Source organism: Pleurodeles waltl, chromosome 10 (assembly GCF_031143425.1).
Source record: "Pleurodeles waltl isolate 20211129_DDA chromosome 10, aPleWal1.hap1.20221129, whole genome shotgun sequence".
Classification (NCBI taxonomy): Eukaryota; Metazoa; Chordata; class Amphibia; order Caudata; family Salamandridae; genus Pleurodeles; species Pleurodeles waltl.
Genome location: NC_090449.1, coordinates 725,667,083 through 725,685,364, shown reverse-complemented (window position 1 = coordinate 725,685,364; position 18,282 = coordinate 725,667,083). Strand labels below are relative to the sequence as shown.

The following is an 18,282-nucleotide window of genomic DNA, read 5'->3' as shown; positions in this document are numbered from 1 at the left end:
TATACATGAGAAGTGGAGAAAGCTACATCTCATCTTCGTTAAAATTTGAGCACCTGGTATTTGGTAGTTCTCCTGCCTTCTATGGAAAATGGCACATTTATTTCATAAAAAACATATGCTTCTTCAAGCTACATACTCCTTCTTAGACTTAGAAAGACTGTTCCAAAGGAGTGTTAAGAGCCCCGCAATGTGATGCTACCAACATTTGGCACAAACTTTTTTATTCGGTGATCAGAATCTGTGTTGCCAGAGATGTTAAACATTGATTCCTTTATCACCGGTATGCAGGGGAGGCTTACACAGCTCCTAAGAACTCAACTCCCACAGCCAACATTGGTAAAAGAATGAACATTTCTTATATAGTCCATTCTGAGGCATCCTTCATTTTCATTTTTTAGATGCATGCAGCTTACTCTGTGTAGTCACTGACAAAGGACTATTGGGGGCTAAAAGGGAGTGATAATGGTGCCCATGAGTACAGAGGGCAACAGTAATGAGAATAAACTACTAGAAGATACTACAACTGGAGAAAACTTTCTGAATTCTGGGATGTCATTTGCCTGCTGGACTTAAGGAGCAAAAGTGCTTCAATAGCATTTGCCTCCTCATTTGAAGAGGCACCAGTGCTAATAAAAACCACCAGATGGCAACCTACTACATTACCTCATGGGAACAGTGGAATGGGCAACACCTAGTCTAGAGCTTTTGTGGGTATTGATTGGAAGTTGTACCTCCAGTACAACTAGACTCATTAAAGACAAGTTAAATCTCAAGGGTAAAAGCTTGTATCACTTACCTTGAGCACATTGTTTCTCTCATCCCTCCCTTACTTTTCTCTAGGCCTGGACATTTTCTCCCATACGTGTATACAATCTGGTGCCCTGCGATGGATATTTCTAAATAAAAGAACAATGTGCTTTTGGGAGTATATTGTTAAATTAAGAGGAGACGGGAAGCATTGGGATTGGACCATGTCATCTCTGTCACAAAATAAACTGATTGTTCTTCTTCCAATTCTTGTCTCCTGATCGAAAGAGGGAACCACAAGATCGGGAGGGAACAATGCAGATTATGGTTTCCAGATGGTGTCCTGTGCCCTTCTAACAGATATGTCCACTCTCCAGCTCTCCTTAAATGACTGGTAGTGGTTACATCAGCCTAGTGACTTGATCACAAGAGCCGTGTAGCCTTTTTGGTAAGGATCCCTTTTTATTAAGGGTTTACCTCTGGGTTTGGTACTCACACTATTTCTGCCTTTACTTCCCAAGTTGCAATCTGTGTTTCACTTAACCCAGAATACTGTTTGTCCTTATCTAGTGGAATGATGGCGCTTGTACGGATAATCCCAACCTGCACGCTTTACATGTGGGAAAACAATGCTGATATATTTCTTCAACTCTGCATCCAAGTCTCTTTCTGCAACATTTAGCCTGGATGGATTGAACCAGAAAAATTGGTATTGCAATGCTGAAGACTATCAGCAAAAAAAGGGCGTGATGGTATAAACACATGTATGCCTCAAGAAAAGTAGTGGGTGAGGCAGAGAAGCAAAGGTGGAGTGGGTGGGGTTAAAATTATGTATGTTTATATATATATATGTATATATATATATATAGACATATATATTGGTCCCTGGTAGCTTCCAATGGGCGAAACCAGGACCATAGACCTGATTGCCATATCTCCTCTGACACTTGGGCTGATCATTTTACGAAACTCTACGAAGAGGAAGTTTGTGATCTTGAGGTGCACAAAACTGGTTCCTCCTCTGAAAATAGCCCGATGTCATTTACATTATCCGAAACGAGAAAGGCCATTATGGCCCAAAAAGAGGGAAAGGCTCCTGGTCTCAATGGCATTCCTGCCGACTTATATAAATCTGACCCAGAGATATGGGGTCCTTATATAAAAAAAAGTATCAAACGCAATCTTGGCCAGTGGAAACTATCCCCGCACCTGGAGTGGCGCTATTATCATACCTATTTATAAAAAGGGAACCAGATCTGATTCAATAAATTACAGGCCAATTAGTCTTTTGGATAACCTCCCAAAAAAATTCTGCCACCACATCTTGACGCGAACCAAGGAATGGCTGCAAGAATCACAAATCTTGAGCGACTTCCAAGCAGGCTTTAGGCAAAAAATTAGCACAATCGACCAGATATTCAGATTCCTCACGATTAAATGGAAGTCTGTGGATCTGGAAGGAGGGAAGCTATTCGTAGCTTTTGGGGATCTTAGATCCGCATTTGACTTGGTCCCACGCCAAAAGCTGTGGGAGGTATTGGATAGAGTAGGACTCCCAAGCACACTACTAAATACCATCAAAAGCTTGTATACTAAGACCTTTGCTAAAATTAGATGGGGAGTAAATGGGGAAGTAACAAGAGAGATCCCAATTAAAAGGGGAGTGAGACAAGGGTGCGTTTTGGCTCCAACCCTCTTCTTAATATTTTTAAATGCTTGTATTCCTCGTCTATTCGCCTGCGACAATGATGCCCCCAAAATAGGAGGGGGAAGACACCATGCCTGCTCTTTGCGGACGACACATTATTGTTATCCCAAACTGCTTCTGGTTTAACAAACTTACTCCTAAAATTCACGTCTTTCTGTAATGACCACGGCCTTGAAGTAAATTCCATGAAAACCAAGTATATGATATTCGGTGACAACAAACATAAAGTAAGAAAGAGAATCTTTACGGAAGGGGTAGAGTTGGAGAGAGTAGCTGAATTTGTGGATCTGGGGGTTAGATTGGAGGATACGCATAGATGGCAGGCTCAGATAACGAGGGCACATATGTCTTTGAAACAGAACCTGGGTGGTGTTTTGAGATTTGCAAACAGGTCCCCTAGGTTCGCAATTTCTCCAGCAATGGAAATATACATGCAAGAGGGAGTGCTCTGTATGGAGCGGAGTTATGGGGATATGGTAACCTGAAGGACTTGGAGATTGCTGAAAACTCTTTTATAAAGTCTATCCTCAGAATACCCACCAGTTCCCCTACGATGCCTGTCCGTATGGATGTGAACTTAGACTCTATTGCACATATAGCTGCGCTGAAACCAATATTATACTGGATCAGAATATGGTCCCTGGATACACTTAGCCCATACAGGACATGGTTGAAAGCCCTGATCAGTGAAAACTAAACAGGAAAAATCCCATGGTGCAATTATGTTAGAGCTAGTCTGACCAATTTGGGGTTGGCCCATTTTTGGATGGTCCCTTATGATCTACCCAAAAATGTGGCATATATTGTCAAGGATGCTTATTGGCGGTGGCTAAAATTGGGCAAACTAGCAGAGGTCTCTTTCGGTAGCTTGACAGATAAGTTTACATCAGTCAAATGTCACTATGAGTTTGAATCGTATATGGACCTGATCACATTTCCCCGAGCCTGTGCCCTTCACATCAGATTCAGGCTAGGCTAGTTACCGCTACGTTCCTTTACCTGCACCTGGTCTAAAGATGATCCTCATGCCAACCTTTGCCCGATGGGCTGCGGCCTTCCCGAATGTAGTGCACACGTACTATTCCATTGTCCTGCTTACGATAAACAACTAATCAAATGGATTATACCTCTTTGCAGAACCATGGGCTTCCAAAATTGGTTTGCAGCTCTCAGAATTTTTAGGTCTAATACCCAGGTTGCAGTGGCATTAGCCCTAGCCAGCTACCTAGATGAAATCTGGCATGTGTGAACAAAAATGTTAAAGCCATCTGATAAATAGGAGCCTATAATGGGAATGTTTTCTACTTTTTTCTTATTTATTGATTTTAGTTAGGAATATACTTGATCTATGATATTTATTATGAAAAACTTTGTATTTTTTTATTCGAGTATTTTTATACATAGCCTATTTTTGTAAAATCGTGAATTTGTGATGTGCTTTTATGGTACTTGTTTTTACCGAAATAAAGCTAACAATGAATGACTATATATATATATATATATATATATATATATATATATATATATATATATATATATATGCCAAAGCTGAAGTAATAGGGTAATTAATGTTATAGGTCTGCGGTGGGAGGCAATATATGAGGTAGTGAGCAAGAAAGCACATGCACTCCCAGGGAGTGTGAAAAAAAGAAAAAATAATAATTCCCAGAATGCAAGCAGTGGAAGGACACCAGTCATCCAATCAGACAGAACAAAGTAAAGAAGAAATGCTCTAGAGCCAGGACAAATAATATGAGAAAAATCCATAAGAAGCAGGGAATTGAGATAGTCAAAGAAGCCATCCAATCAAGAGCAATGGGCTGACCCAAAGCCCACTTTAAGTGTGTTAGAGACAATAGGTTGTTAACAACAAACAGCTAAAGTTGCATCTAGGGAAAGTTGCTCCCTACTTTGACCCGTGAGTTTTGGGAGGCAACAGGCTTGCTTCTATCACCAAGTCTCTTTAATGTGTACTTTGAGTCTCGTTTGATGATGAGTGATCTTGGGTGAAGAAGACACCTAGAATCATAGATGGATAGCAGTGAGTAAAGCATATGCTTTTCACTAATGGGATCTGGGGGACATCAAGAGATAAAGCCCAGGTTGTTTGAAGTCATTGAGAACACCAAGGTGAAACACTCTTTCCCATTATTCATTTATACCAATCACCATTTATACTATAGTGTGTATGCCCTCTCCACAAATGGTTTCTGCCCCTGATTCCAATACCTAGGCACGAGTGAGGAGCCATATACAACATGGACTCACGTTAAAGAGATGAAACAAATTACATAGTCTCCTGCAACCCACACTACCCTCTACGTTTGCACTCTCCCCACCCAAATGCAAATAAAAATATCTGGCATCCTTCCACCTACCCTCACCACCCTCTACATTTAACCCCTCTACTTCCCAAACATAAAAAATAGCCTTTTGCCACCCACCCCCATCTATATTTATGTGCCCTCTCTCACACATAGAAAGAATAGAGGGCTTCAACTTCCTCTATGCCTTCCCTCACCCTCCTTGCCTACCATCCTCAGCCAGTGCAGTTCTACAGAGGCCTGTGCTGACAGGGGAATATGGCGACTGCTACAGGTTCAACAGCACCCACGTTCTCCTACCTCCCTTGCGTCTTTGAAACAGGTAAGAGGCAGAAGAAAAGGGGTGAGACCAGCAACCACTATTACACTACCACTCTTTCATCTGCGCAGATCCAGGAGAGGTGAAGGAGCAAGTGGCAAGCAAGTCCTACCACTGATGATGTAACTGCAGTTAGAAACAACTATTGTTACATCAAAGTAGTGCCATATCAGATTACAAACCAGTTATTCACACTAATGTCTTAGAAAGGAAGTCTTACACAATAATGGAATATCATGATCTTGAGCCTATGATGGTTGTTTCAGGAAGAGAATTTCACTTGTGTGATAAGACCAGAAACCGCATTCTGTTGAGGTACAGTTGGGTATCGAATTCTCAGGTGTTTGATGATCTAAGAAGCATCAATGGCCGTAAGGGTTCTTGATCTGTTCCAGAAGATGAAAAGGCTCCTTAATTTCTTTTTCCTCAACAGGTCATTGGTCAGGCTGCTACTCTGATACTTGATATGGAAAAGACTTCTAAAGGTGTTTGTTTCAACAGCCATATTTAGGCCAACACTGGGGAAGGCCAGGTTAGGATTAGGGACAGTTCCATCCAATTTTTCACTCCTTGGGAACCAAAGATTTCAAATCACACTTTTTTCTACTAAATTAATCAAATTACCTAAATAAATTATCAAAAGTGGTCAGCTGGATAAATGGGAATGCCATAAAAAAACACCGATGAGACTGAAGTGCTAAGTGCTAAGATACTCTAGCTCCTGTCCTATACGGGGACACCACCAGTCACAAAAAGACTGTTAAACAACCTTGGTTTTCATCTGGATGAAGATTGCAATCAAACAATAAGAAACACCTGTGAGTTGTTCTATGCAATAAAACTGCTGAAAAAAATCACACCTTTTTTTCCTTTGCATGTAGAAAATAGCATTTCATGCTTTGACTAATTTTTGGCTAGATTAGTGCAATAACCTTTACTTGGCCATGCAAAAAAATGTGATGTTAAATTAGCAATTAGTTCAAAACATAGTGATTTATTGAATTTTTCAACTTTTCAACTTGCCCAATGTGCACATATTACTCTTTACAAACAGTAACTTCACTGGCTTCCACCCTCACCATCGGACTTTATTCAAATCTTTATGCCTTGCCTGTCATGAAAGTACAAACTCTGGTCCTCTACTTGCAGGAAAACTACCAAAGATACAGGTCATCTTGATACCTTTGCTCTGCATCAAAAGTCAACATGATCAATCCAACCTTCAAAAAAATGTGATGAATAGGGTGGGGCTTTGCGCACTCTCAACACAAAACACTGGAACTTGCTTCCTCATTCTCTTAAAATAGTTGAGAACATAGTCCTCTTTAGGAAATCACTAAAATCTAGATTTAGATCCAGACTACCAGACTTTGCAAACTGTATGGTTACAAAAGACTTAATAAGAACTCACTGGGGCTTACAGTCAACCCATTGATTACCACTGGTTGGCTTTATTGTCTCAGTCATTTGCTTGCTGCTTATTCAGTAGCTTTCCTTGTCCCAGCTTGTCTATCCCTCCTCCGAGCATAGCCTATGTACCATCTCTCTGACTGGCTGGCTTCTTTTCTTCCACTGCTCACGTTTAGGGAACTGTATTTTTCTTTTTGGCTAAGCACTAAATAAAAGTGCATGCATTTCCATGCTCCCAACTCTTCTCTCACCTTTATGCTCTGCCAAATACCCACCATGCACAATTTTTCCCTCGAGTACTTCTACACCTGCCCGCCTCACACTCCATGTTGCTTTCACCCCTTGTGTGCTTCTCCCCATCTTTATTTTCTTTTTTACAGATCCAAGTGGTGTCTGCCATGTTGGATTGGTAAATAAAAAAATAGCAGCAAATGACACCCATGTTCGCCCACAGGCAAGTGCATTTCTTCACACATGCTTTTGGTATTGGAATGACAAGATCACAAGCAGCGATTACGTCACTGTACCATTTACTACTATTCCTTTTTTGATGATGCTGTAGAGTGTTGGGGAAAAGCCGAAGCAGCTGACCATTGTTAAATGCACTGGCAAAGGCAGTAAGTCCCAAATGCTGGACCTATAAGCTTTGTCAATGCCTGGTGAGTGAAGGAATTGTTCTGAGGTGATTGAGATTTTCCTCGGTTTTCTTTGTTTCCAAGCACCAGAACGTGCCTTATACATTTACTTAACATTGGCATACCAGGCTACGCCACAGGAGATTCAGCACTTGCGAATGTGACCCACTTTATTACTAGGCCTTTACCAGGCACAGTCAGTATGTCTTTAAGGAATACTAAAGGCAAAATAAATTAAATATTATTATTGCCTATAAAACAAGTCAAAATAAATTCTTTCACACCTGGATAGGTTTAAACTTGGTAAGAAGGGGCCTTGCCAAGAATGAGTAAGGTGTGGCAACCCAAAAAGGTTGAATGTCCGAATCACTACCTTGATTAATTTTGTTGTGATGGGTTTTATTCTGTGTAGCAGATGTAACTGAACTTGGTGGCATTATAATTTTCTTTGATAAGCAAGACTGAACAATTATTGGGCAAGTTAAAAGCCAAAACATTTAGGCTAAAGAGGCATAGCGACACCCATGCATGGCCAGGCTGGGTATGTATAAGCCACTAACAGCTTTTTAATAAATGTAAAGAGGAATGGCCTTTAGATAGTGGTTTCAAAAACTGGCATGTTTATTCAGATGGGTAATACTTGCACATATTTTGAAGTGGCACTCAATTACACTATTTGATGAGATTTTCAGCTACATTTGGGTATCAACTGCAAAGTATAGGTTCAGACTACTCCTCAAGGTCCTCTGAAGGCTGTTGTCTTCCCCATTCACACGAGGTGATACTTTCAGTCCATAAAAGGTAAATAGCAAGGGTGTGGAATTCCTATAGCCCGAGGCCCAGGACATATTAGTCAAAGTCAAGGACAACAAGTTTTCATATTTATTTTGTCCTTGGGACAAGTGGGCCCAACCCCCTGCATCACAAACTATTGGCTGTAAGTTTAAGGGGAAGGGAACAAGCTGCAGTTGAGGTAATATGTATGTCCATGTGTTAATGCCGTTTCAACTCATATTTATGGTTCATTAATGCAAAGCCTTTATTACTAGGGTGAGTGCCTTAAATACATGTGGTAAGCTGGGGCTGCACAACTGACAGTGGTTCTAGTAAAAAAAATGAACACATGCATTTGATAAGTTTAGCAATGTGAGGCTACATATGATGCTCCCAGAATGCTCTCTAATTAGATGCAAATATTTGCTGAAGCTTGTATTCAAAATTGATGATTTGCTTTCAAAATTAAATGTTCAGAAAAAGAATGCAACTAGGCAAAATAAAACACAGATTTGCTAAACTGCTGCAAAATTTAAGGTACCAATTTGTTAAAGCATCTTTTAGTAAAACGTGTTGATGTATGCTAGTATTTCCCCCCATAATATTCATAGTGGAAAACCAGTGTAACCAGTTTCAACAAGCTTATGGGAAACATGAAAATAATCAAGCATTGGCAAAGCCAACCGATGCAACATTAGTAGTCAGTCTTTTGGTTTTGTCACTGCATGTCTCGTTTTGTCATGGCTTGTGTACACCTTTGTTGTGGGAGCTGCCAGGCCCTCATCATTGTAACAAGCATTGACAAAAGCAAAAATAGTTGTGCTTTTTCTCATAAAGCACACATTGCCACATTAGGTCCAGGCACTGAGCAACACTACTTTGTGTGCCAATATGCTCTTTGTGAAACAGCAGAATATTATCTATCACTCACAGTAGAGCCAGACAACAGATGGATAGAGAGAGAAATGGAATTTTAATAAACACAAAAGGTCTTGGTTAACGCTAGACCTAATTAGGGTTCCAATTCTTAAAGAAAGTCACAAAAGTGCACCCATGGTTTATGTCTTTGTATTACTGCAGAATTATGGTTTTTATGAATTTACAAAAATTTACAGAAGAAGATCGGGCAAATGTACTCAGAGAAAATATTTGTGAATTGTATTTTAGCATGATCAAATGTGCACGTGTAGATTTGTGCATGCAAAAATCTATTGATCGTTTGCAAGTTAATTTTCCCTCCAACCACTTTTTTCCCCAACCCTGGAAGAACTTCTACTTCTGCTCTGGTCAGGAGTAAAGTTCCAGCCTTTCTCAGTATGGGAAAAGATTAGAGAAAAGCTGGTGAAAATCCTTAAAACATGCAAGTTAGTAGGTTTGCACAGACTCGAAGGCATTCCCACCCTGGAATGATTGCTTACTGCTTCCTCCAGCCCCAGTATGTAGTTCTGCGGAAAGGTGGCAAAATACAAAAACTGCTAATATTCAAGCCCTACTTCAGTATTAGCCCTTGCATAATCAGAGGCTATTACCAGAGCTCTTATATGCTGCCATATACTTTGTCACTGCTCTAAATAGTACCAATTGGGATAAATATATTGTTTCACAGGACAAGCAGATTTATGAAGCAACCGGTTCCATGGACAAGTAGATATTTTTATTAAATTCCACACCCTGTAAACACATCTGGAGCTCTGTTGGGTTAGCCTCTGAGGGTTCTTAAGATGTCATTGAGAATGGCGTAGTTGATTATATCAAATACTCCTACAAGAGGAAAAGAAGAATCACATCCTCCTTCCTGCATCTAGTTCATGAAGTTCAGTCCTAAATTGATTCCTATATCCACCTTATAGTCTAATCAGAAACCTGATTTGGGGACAACGAGATTGTGTTTCTAAACAGATCACATGAGCTAAAAAGCTGCAGAACTAGGAAAGGCTTTACCACAAAAAATCAAGAATGTTTCTACATCTTTTAGACCATAGGTGGTAGACAAGTCATATTTTGACTGGCCTAAATGAAACTCTTTTTTTTCCATTGATGTGCTGATAATTCATAGCGATATGGGGCATAATCTAGCAAGCCTGTTGTGGTTTAATTCCTTGACTTTGTGATACTAAACAGATCACCAATGGCTGGTGTGTTTATGTTTGTGAACTATCACATCATTATGATTATGAGGGAAGGGACTGAGAAAATAATTTAACCACACCAGTTGGAAAATAGCTGCATTAGTTATCTACTTTATTCAAGATCTTCCAAGTTGGCCAGGGCTCTATAAATATAATAGGGGGGGGGGCAGTCACACTTTGACTAGAGGCTGCAAAAATAATTCTGGAATAATTGATCTAATTTTCAAAGAGATATCTGGATCCATAATCTACTGAATTTAGCATTACAGCACAAACCTTCAGATGACTATAAAAATATTTTAAGTAGTTGTAAGACTAAGGGAGGAGTAGATCTGAAGTTGCAGCACTCCATTATATACACCCCCTTCAATTTCTCTTCCTAATGTTTTATCAGTGTCCACTCCGTTATTATAGAGATACTGGTCTTTGCAAACGTAGGTGGTAAGGAAATATGTTAGTTTTGAAGAGATTCTAAAAGCCAGCTTGAACAATATTGTTGTCACTTACTTGGTGTAAGTGCAGCAGTGTTTTCCCCATAAAATTATTTTTGCACATAATTACTGGATTTACTTTGTGGCAAGGCTATTACTATATTTTAAGGATAAAGAAAGGAAAAAATGGACATTGCTATTTGTGAATTGTTCAGCATCAAATCAATCATTCAAAGCTTTTGATTCGAACATTAGCACAGACATCCTAGCTGCTGAAAAGGGAATAGGAGTTTTTATTATCTTGATGCCATTTGTTGAAATACTGAATTAATTCAAAGTGTTTTGGGAGGAGAAAACCTCAAGCAGTATGTGTATGCTAAAATTAACCCAATGTATTCAATTATGAAAGTACAGAAACTTGGCCTGAAGAAGCTATCCTGCACTATGCTGAGGTAAGATAACTTTTTTCTTATCTCATTTATTTATGTACTGCTTTCTTCCTTAGTAATTACAGCTCATGGCCTAGCACAGTTGTAAAGAGGGTCGCCTTTTAGGGAAAAGCTTACCAAACTTCAACTTTACACTGAGATATATTGAACAGGATGAATATTTTGCATGGTCACTTCAAGAATGCTCCTCGCTAGGCCAGGAAAAGGAGAATGGGATCTTCAAAACAAGAGTTGCTTCGGAGGTTTGTTATGTCGGCAGAATAATAAGGATGTTTGAATCATTGTTATTTGAGTAAAATCCACTTTGTTGCTTTTTGTTCGTATCTGGGGTACCAATTCAATAAAGGGATACTCCTTTGAATTTACCTCAAGAAATGATTAAATCTTAGAAAAATATCTGGGTCTCTGCTCATATCCAGTTAACATTAATCAAGAACTCCCAAAATTGGTTGAGTCCATCAACGTGTTATCTACCTACTATGATCAGGAGATTTCACCAATTATGAAGCATGCCACGACTTTCAGGGGGTGAGGTGATTTCTCCAAATATCTTCTGGTACCTGTCTGGTGAAAAGAGGTACTGTAAAGAAATGGCTCCCTGTTGCAGTTACCCCCCCACTTTTTGCCTGATACTGATGCTGACTTGACTGAGAAGTGTGCTGGGACCCTGCTAACCAGGCCCCAGCACCAGTGTTCTTTCACCTAAAATGTACCATTGTTTCCACAATTGGCACACCCTGGCATCCAGATAAGTCCCTTGTAACTGGTACCTCTGGTACCAAGGGCCCTGATGCCAGGGAAGGTCTCTAAGGGCTGTAGCATGCATTATGCCACCCTAGAGACCCCTCACTCAGCACAGACACACTGCTTACAAGCCTGTGTGTGCTGGTGAGAACAAAATGAGTAAGTCGACATGGCACTCCCCTCAGGGTGCCATGCCAGCCTCTCACTGCCTATACAGTATAGGTAAGACACCCCTCTAGCAGGCCTTACAGCCCTAAGGCAGGGTGCACTATACCATAGGTGAGGGTACCAGTGCATGAGCACTGTGCCCCTACAGTGTCTAAGCAAAACCTTAGACATTAAGTGCAGGGTAGCCATAAGAGTATATGGTCTGGGAGTCTGTTTTACACGAACTCCACAGCACCATAATGGCTACACTGAAAACTGGGAAGTTTGGTATCAAACGTCTCAGCACAATAAATGCACACTGATGCCAGTGTACATTTTATTGTAAAATACACCACAGAGGGCACCTTAGAGGTGCCCCCTGAAACTTAACCGACTATCTGTGTAGGCTGACTAGTTTTAGCAGCCTGCCACAAACCGAGACATGTTGCTGGCCCCATGGGGAGAGTGCCTTTGTCACTCTGAGGCCAGTAACAAAGCCTGCACTGGGTGGAGATGCTAACACCTCCCCCAGGCAGGAATTGTCACACCTGGCGGTGAGCCTCAAAGGCTCACCTCCTTTGTGCCAACCCAGCAGGACACTCCAGCTAGTGGAGTTGCCCGCCCCCTCCGGCCAGGCCCCACTTTTGGCGGCAAGGCCGGAGAAAATAATGAGAAAAACAAGGAGGAGTCACTGACCAGTCAGGACAACCCCTAAGGTGTCCTGAGCTGAGGTGACTCTAACTTTTAGAAATCCTCCATCTTGCAGATGGAGGATTCCCCCAATAGGGTTAGGATTGTGACCTCCTCCCCTTGGGAGGAGGCACAAAGAGGGTGTACCCACCCTCAGGGCTAGTAGCCATTGGCTACTAACCCCCCAGACCTAAACACGCCCTTAAATTTAGTATTTAAGGGCTACCCTGAACCCTAGAAAATTAGATTCCTGCAACTACAAGAAGAAGGACTGCCCAGCTGAAAACCCCTGCAGCGGAAGACCAGAAGACGACAACTGCCTTGGCTCCAGAAACTCACCGGCCTGTCTCCTGCCTTCCAAAGATCCTGCTCCAGCGACGCCTTCCAAAGGGACCAGCGACCTCGACATCCTCTGAGGACTGCCCCTGCTTCGAAAAGACAAGAAACTCCCGAGGACAGCGGACCTGCTCCAAGAAAAGCTGCAACTTTGGTTCCAGCAACTTTAAAGAACCCTGCAAGCTCCCCGCAAGAAGCGTGAGACTTGCAACACTGCACCCGGCGACCCCGACTCGGCTGGTGGCGATCCAACACCTCAGGAGGGACCCCAGGACTACTCTGATACTGTGAGTACCAAAACCTGTCCCCCCTGAGCCCCCACAGCGCCGCCTGCAGAGGGAATCCCGAGGCTTCCCCTGACCGCGACTCTTTGAACCTAAAGTCCCGACGCCTGGGAGAGACCCTGCACCCGCAGCCCCCAGGACCTGAAGGACCGGACTTTCACTGGAGAAGTGACCCCCAGGAGTCCCTCTCCCTTGCCCAAGTGGAGGTTTCCCCGAGGAATCCCCCCCTTGCCTGCCTGCAGCGCTGAAGAGATCCCGAGATCTCTCATAGACTAACCTTGCGAACCCGACGCTTGTTTCTACACTGCACCCGGCCGCCCCCGCGCCGCTGAGGGTGAAATTTCTGTGTGGGCTTGTGTCCCCCCCGGTGCCCTACAAAACCCCCCTGGTCTGCCCTCCGAAGACGCGGGTACTTACCTGCAAGCAGACCAGAACCGGGGCACCCCCTTCTCTCCATTCTAGCCTATGTGTTTTGGGCACCACTTTGAACTCTGCACCTGACCGGCCCTGAGCTGCTGGTGTGGTGACTTTGGGGCTGCTCTGAACCCCCAACGGTGGGCTACCTTGGACCAAGAACTGAACCCTGTAAGTGTCTTACTTACCTGGTAAAACTAACAAAAACTTACCTCCCCCAGGAACTGTGAAAATTGCACTAAGTGTCCACTTTTAAAACAGCTATTTGTCAATAACTTGTAAAGTATACATGCAATTTTTATGATTTGAAGTTCCTAAAGTACTTACCTGCAATACCTTTCGAATGAGATATTACATGTAGAATTTGAACCTGTGGTTCTTAAAATAAACTAAGAAAAGATATTTTTCTATATAAAAACCTATTGGCTGGATTTGTCTCTGAGTGTGTGTACCTCATTTATTGTCTATGTGTATGTACAACAAATGCTTAACACTACTCCTTGGATAAGCCTACTGCTCGACCACACTACCACAAAATAGAGCATTAGTATTATCTATTTTTACCACTATTTTACCTCTAAGGGGAACCCTTGGACTCTGTGCATGCTATTCCTTACTTTGAAATAGCACATACAGAGCCAACTTCCTACATTGGTGGATCAGCGGTGGGGTACAAGACTTTGCATTTGCTGGACTACTCAGCCAATACCTGATCACACGACAAATTCCAAAATTGTCATTAGAAATTCATTTTTGCAATTTGAAATTTTTCTAAATTCTTAAAAGTCCTGCTAGGGCCTTGTGTGTTAAGTCCCTGTTTAGCATTTCTTTTAGAGTTTAAAAGTTTGTAAAAGTTTGAATTAGATTCTAGAACCAGTTGTAGATTCTTAAAAAGTATTCCAACTTTTAGAAGCAAAATGTCTAGCACAGATGTGACTGTGGTGGAACTCGACACCACACCTTACCTCCATCTTAAGATGAGGGAGCTAAGGTCACTCTGTAAAATAAAGAAAATAACAATGGGCCCCAAACCTACCAAAATACAGCTCCAGGAGCTTTTGGCAGAGTTTGAAAAGGCCAACCCCTCTGAGGGTGGCAACTCAGAGGAAGAGGATAGTGACTTGGAGGACAATTCCCCCCTACCAGTCCTATCTAGGGAGAACAGGGTCCCTCAAACCCTAACTCCAAAAATAATAGTCAGAGATGCTGGTTCCCTCACAGGAGAGACCAACACCTCTGAAATCACTGAGGATAACTCCAGTGAAGATGACCCCCTGTTAGCCAGGATGGTCAAAAGATTGGCTTTGGAAAAGCAGCTCCTAGCCATAGAAAGGGAAAGAAAAGAGATGGGCCTAGGTCCCATCGATGGTGGCAGCAACTTAAATAGGGTCAGAGATTCTCCTGACATCCTAAAAATCCCCAAAGGGATTGTAACAAAATATGAAGATGGTGATGACATCACCAAATGGTTCACAGCTTTTGAGAGGGCTTGTGTAACCAGAAAAGTAAACAGATCTCACTGGGGTGCTCTCCTTTGGGAAATGTTCACTGGAAAGTGTAGGGATAGACTCCTCACACTCTCTGGAAAAGATGCAGAATCTTATGACCTCATGAAGGGTACCCTGATTGAGGGCTTTGGATTCTCCACTGAGGAGTATAGAATTAGATTCAGGGGGGCTCAAAAATCCTCGAGCCAGACCTGGGTTGATTTTGTAGACTACTCAGTAAAAACACTAGATGGTTGGTTAACTGGAAATGAAGTGTGTGACTATGTTGGGCTTTATAATTTGTTTATGAAAGAACACATTTTAAGTAACTGCTTCAATGAAAAGTTGCATCAGTATCTGGTAGACCTAGGTCCAATTTCTCCCCAAGAATTGGGAAAGAAGGCAGACCACTGGGTCAAGACTAGGGTAACCAAAACTTCCACTGGGGGTGACCAAAAGAAAGGGGTTACAAAAACTCCCCAGGAGAAAGTGGGTGACACTAGAAACAAAGAAAAAGAGTCCTCTGTAGGCCCCCAAAAACCAGAACAGGTGGGTGGGCCCCAAGACACAACCCAAAACAAAGGTGGGTACCAGGGTAAGAACTGGGATGCCACTAAGGCATGGTGCCACAACTGTAAACAGTCTGGGCACCACACCAAGGACACTTCTTGTCCCAAAAACAAACCCCAGAACAAAATTCCAGGGGTAACCAGTGTAGCCATTGGAGATAACTCCTCAGATGAGGAGGTCTTCATAGCTTTCAACTGGAAAATGGGCCCAACAGGTGAGTTGGAGATTCCAGAGGGAAGTAGACACTTCCACCACCTACAGGTGAATGGAATCCCAGCCACTGCCCTGAGAGACACTTGTGCCAGTCACACTATTGTGCATGACAGGCTGGTGCTCTCAAACCAGTACATCCCAGGTGAGATGGCCAGAGTAAGAGTTAGCCCAGACAGGGTCACTAATAGGCCTGTGGCTCTTGTGCCCATAGAAGTGGGTGGAACTTTTAGCTGGAGAAGGGTGGTAGTCAGTACAGACCTCCCCCTTGATTGTCTCCTTGGAAATGACTACCCAGAGGTTAGTCAGAGCCTAAGAGAAGAACTGGTCCAGGGCCAGTCCTCTCCCAAGGATTCTGGAGTGCCTGCCTCTGCAGTAAATGCAAGTAGGCCCCAGAGGAAAAAGAAAAGGAAACAGAGTAGGAAAGGTGGACAACCTTTAGCCAAGGTTCCAGCAAGCCAAGGAGATTCTGCTCCAGTAGGGGAGAACTCCAAAAATGGCTCTGATAAAGTCCAACCTGACCCACAAGAAGTCCTGGCTAGTCAGGCAACTGTTAAGCCTGAGTGGGTGGCTCCTCAGCTAACAGAAGAAAGAGTGGAAGAAGGGTGTTTACTACAAGATGTGGTAACCCCCCACTCTAATACAGCAGACAGGCACCCTGAACCCAAAGAAGCCTGTAACTTAGCCCCTTCCCTTGTAGGTGAAGAGCTAAAGGTGTGGTTCTGGGCACTGACAGCTGTCAGTGGCCTCTGCTGGGTGTTAGCCTTTATGGCTGCACTATCCTTGGCATGGTGGTCTGACCCCATGCCAAATAACAAGTTAGGCCCCCTGACCCTGTTGGTCATGGTGGGGTTACTCCAGCTCTGGGTAACCTCTTGGGGTAAGCTAGGGGTGACCCTGGCTAAGATAAGATTAGCAGAGGTGGATACCTCTGACCTCAAAATAGAGAGAATGGGTGAAGACATAAAAAGCACAGACAAGAGGCAGTTCAGACTAGGTCCTATCACTGTGGAAGTGGGTCAGTTCCCCAGAGGGAATGACCTGAACAGGAGGATGTAAGGCAGAGTAGGCCCTGCAACAAACCAGCCATTTCCTCTACTCTTCCTCGCCTGACAGACTAGGAAGACTCTTCCAGCGTTGGCTGAGTCTCCTGGCCTGTGGGCTGGGGGGGGCTTGTGTAAAGAAATGGCTCCCTGTTGCAGTTACCCCCCCACTTTTTGCCTGATACTGATGCTGACTTGACTGAGAAGTGTGCTGGGACCCTGCTAACCAGGCCCCAGCACCAGTGTTCTTTCACCTAAAATGTACCATTGTTTCCACAATTGGCACACCCTGGCATCCAGATAAGTCCCTTGTAACTGGTACCTCTGGTACCAAGGGCCCTGATGCCAGGGAAGGTCTCTAAGGGCTGTAGCATGCATTATGCCACCCTAGAGACCCCTCACTCAGCACAGACACACTGCTTACAAGCCTGTGTGTGCTGGTGAGAACAAAATGAGTAAGTCGACATGGCACTCCCCTCAGGGTGCCATGCCAGCCTCTCACTGCCTATACAGTATAGGTAAGACACCCCTCTAGCAGGCCTTACAGCCCTAAGGCAGGGTGCACTATACCATAGGTGAGGGTACCAGTGCATGAGCACTGTGCCCCTACAGTGTCTAAGCAAAACCTTAGACATTGTAAGTGCAGGGTAGCCATAAGAGTATATGGTCTGGGAGTCTGTTTTACACGAACTCCACAGCACCATAATGGCTACACTGAAAACTGGGAAGTTTGGTATCAAACGTCTCAGCACAATAAATGCACACTGATGCCAGTGTACATTTTATTGTAAAATACACCACAGAGGGCACCTTAGAGGTGCCCCCTGAAACTTAACCGACTATCTGTGTAGGCTGACTAGTTTTAGCAGCCTGCCACAAACCGAGACATGTTGCTGGCCCCATGGGGAGAGTGCCTTTGTCACTCTGAGGCCAGTAACAAAGCCTGCACTGGGTGGAGATGCTAACACCTCCCCCAGGCAGGAATTGTCACACCTGGCGGTGAGCCTCAAAGGCTCACCTCCTTTGTGCCAACCCAGCAGGACACTCCAGCTAGTGGAGTTGCCCGCCCCCTCCGGCCAGGCCCCACTTTTGGCGGCAAGGCCGGAGAAAATAATGAGAAAAACAAGGAGGAGTCACTGACCAGTCAGGACAACCCCTAAGGTGTCCTGAGCTGAGGTGACTCTAACTTTTAGAAATCCTCCATCTTGCAGATGGAGGATTCCCCCAATAGGGTTAGGATTGTGACCCCCTCCCCTTGGGAGGAGGCACAAAGAGGGTGTACCCACCCTCAGGGCTAGTAGCCATTGGCTACTAACCCCCCAGACCTAAACACGCCCTTAAATTTAGTATTTAAGGGCTACCCTGAACCCTAGAAAATTAGATTCCTGCAACTACAAGAAGAAGGACTGCCCAGCTGAAAACCCCTGCAGC

The 18,282-nt window shown here is 43.4% G+C and overlaps 1 protein-coding gene across 1 annotated transcript in view; it reads right to left on the bottom strand.

The window, feature by feature from the left end:
• The window catches only part of EPC1 (enhancer of polycomb homolog 1), a 1,031,213-nt gene that overhangs the window by 976,826 nt on the left and 36,105 nt on the right, over nucleotides 1–18,282 (bottom strand). The window lies entirely within an intron of this gene.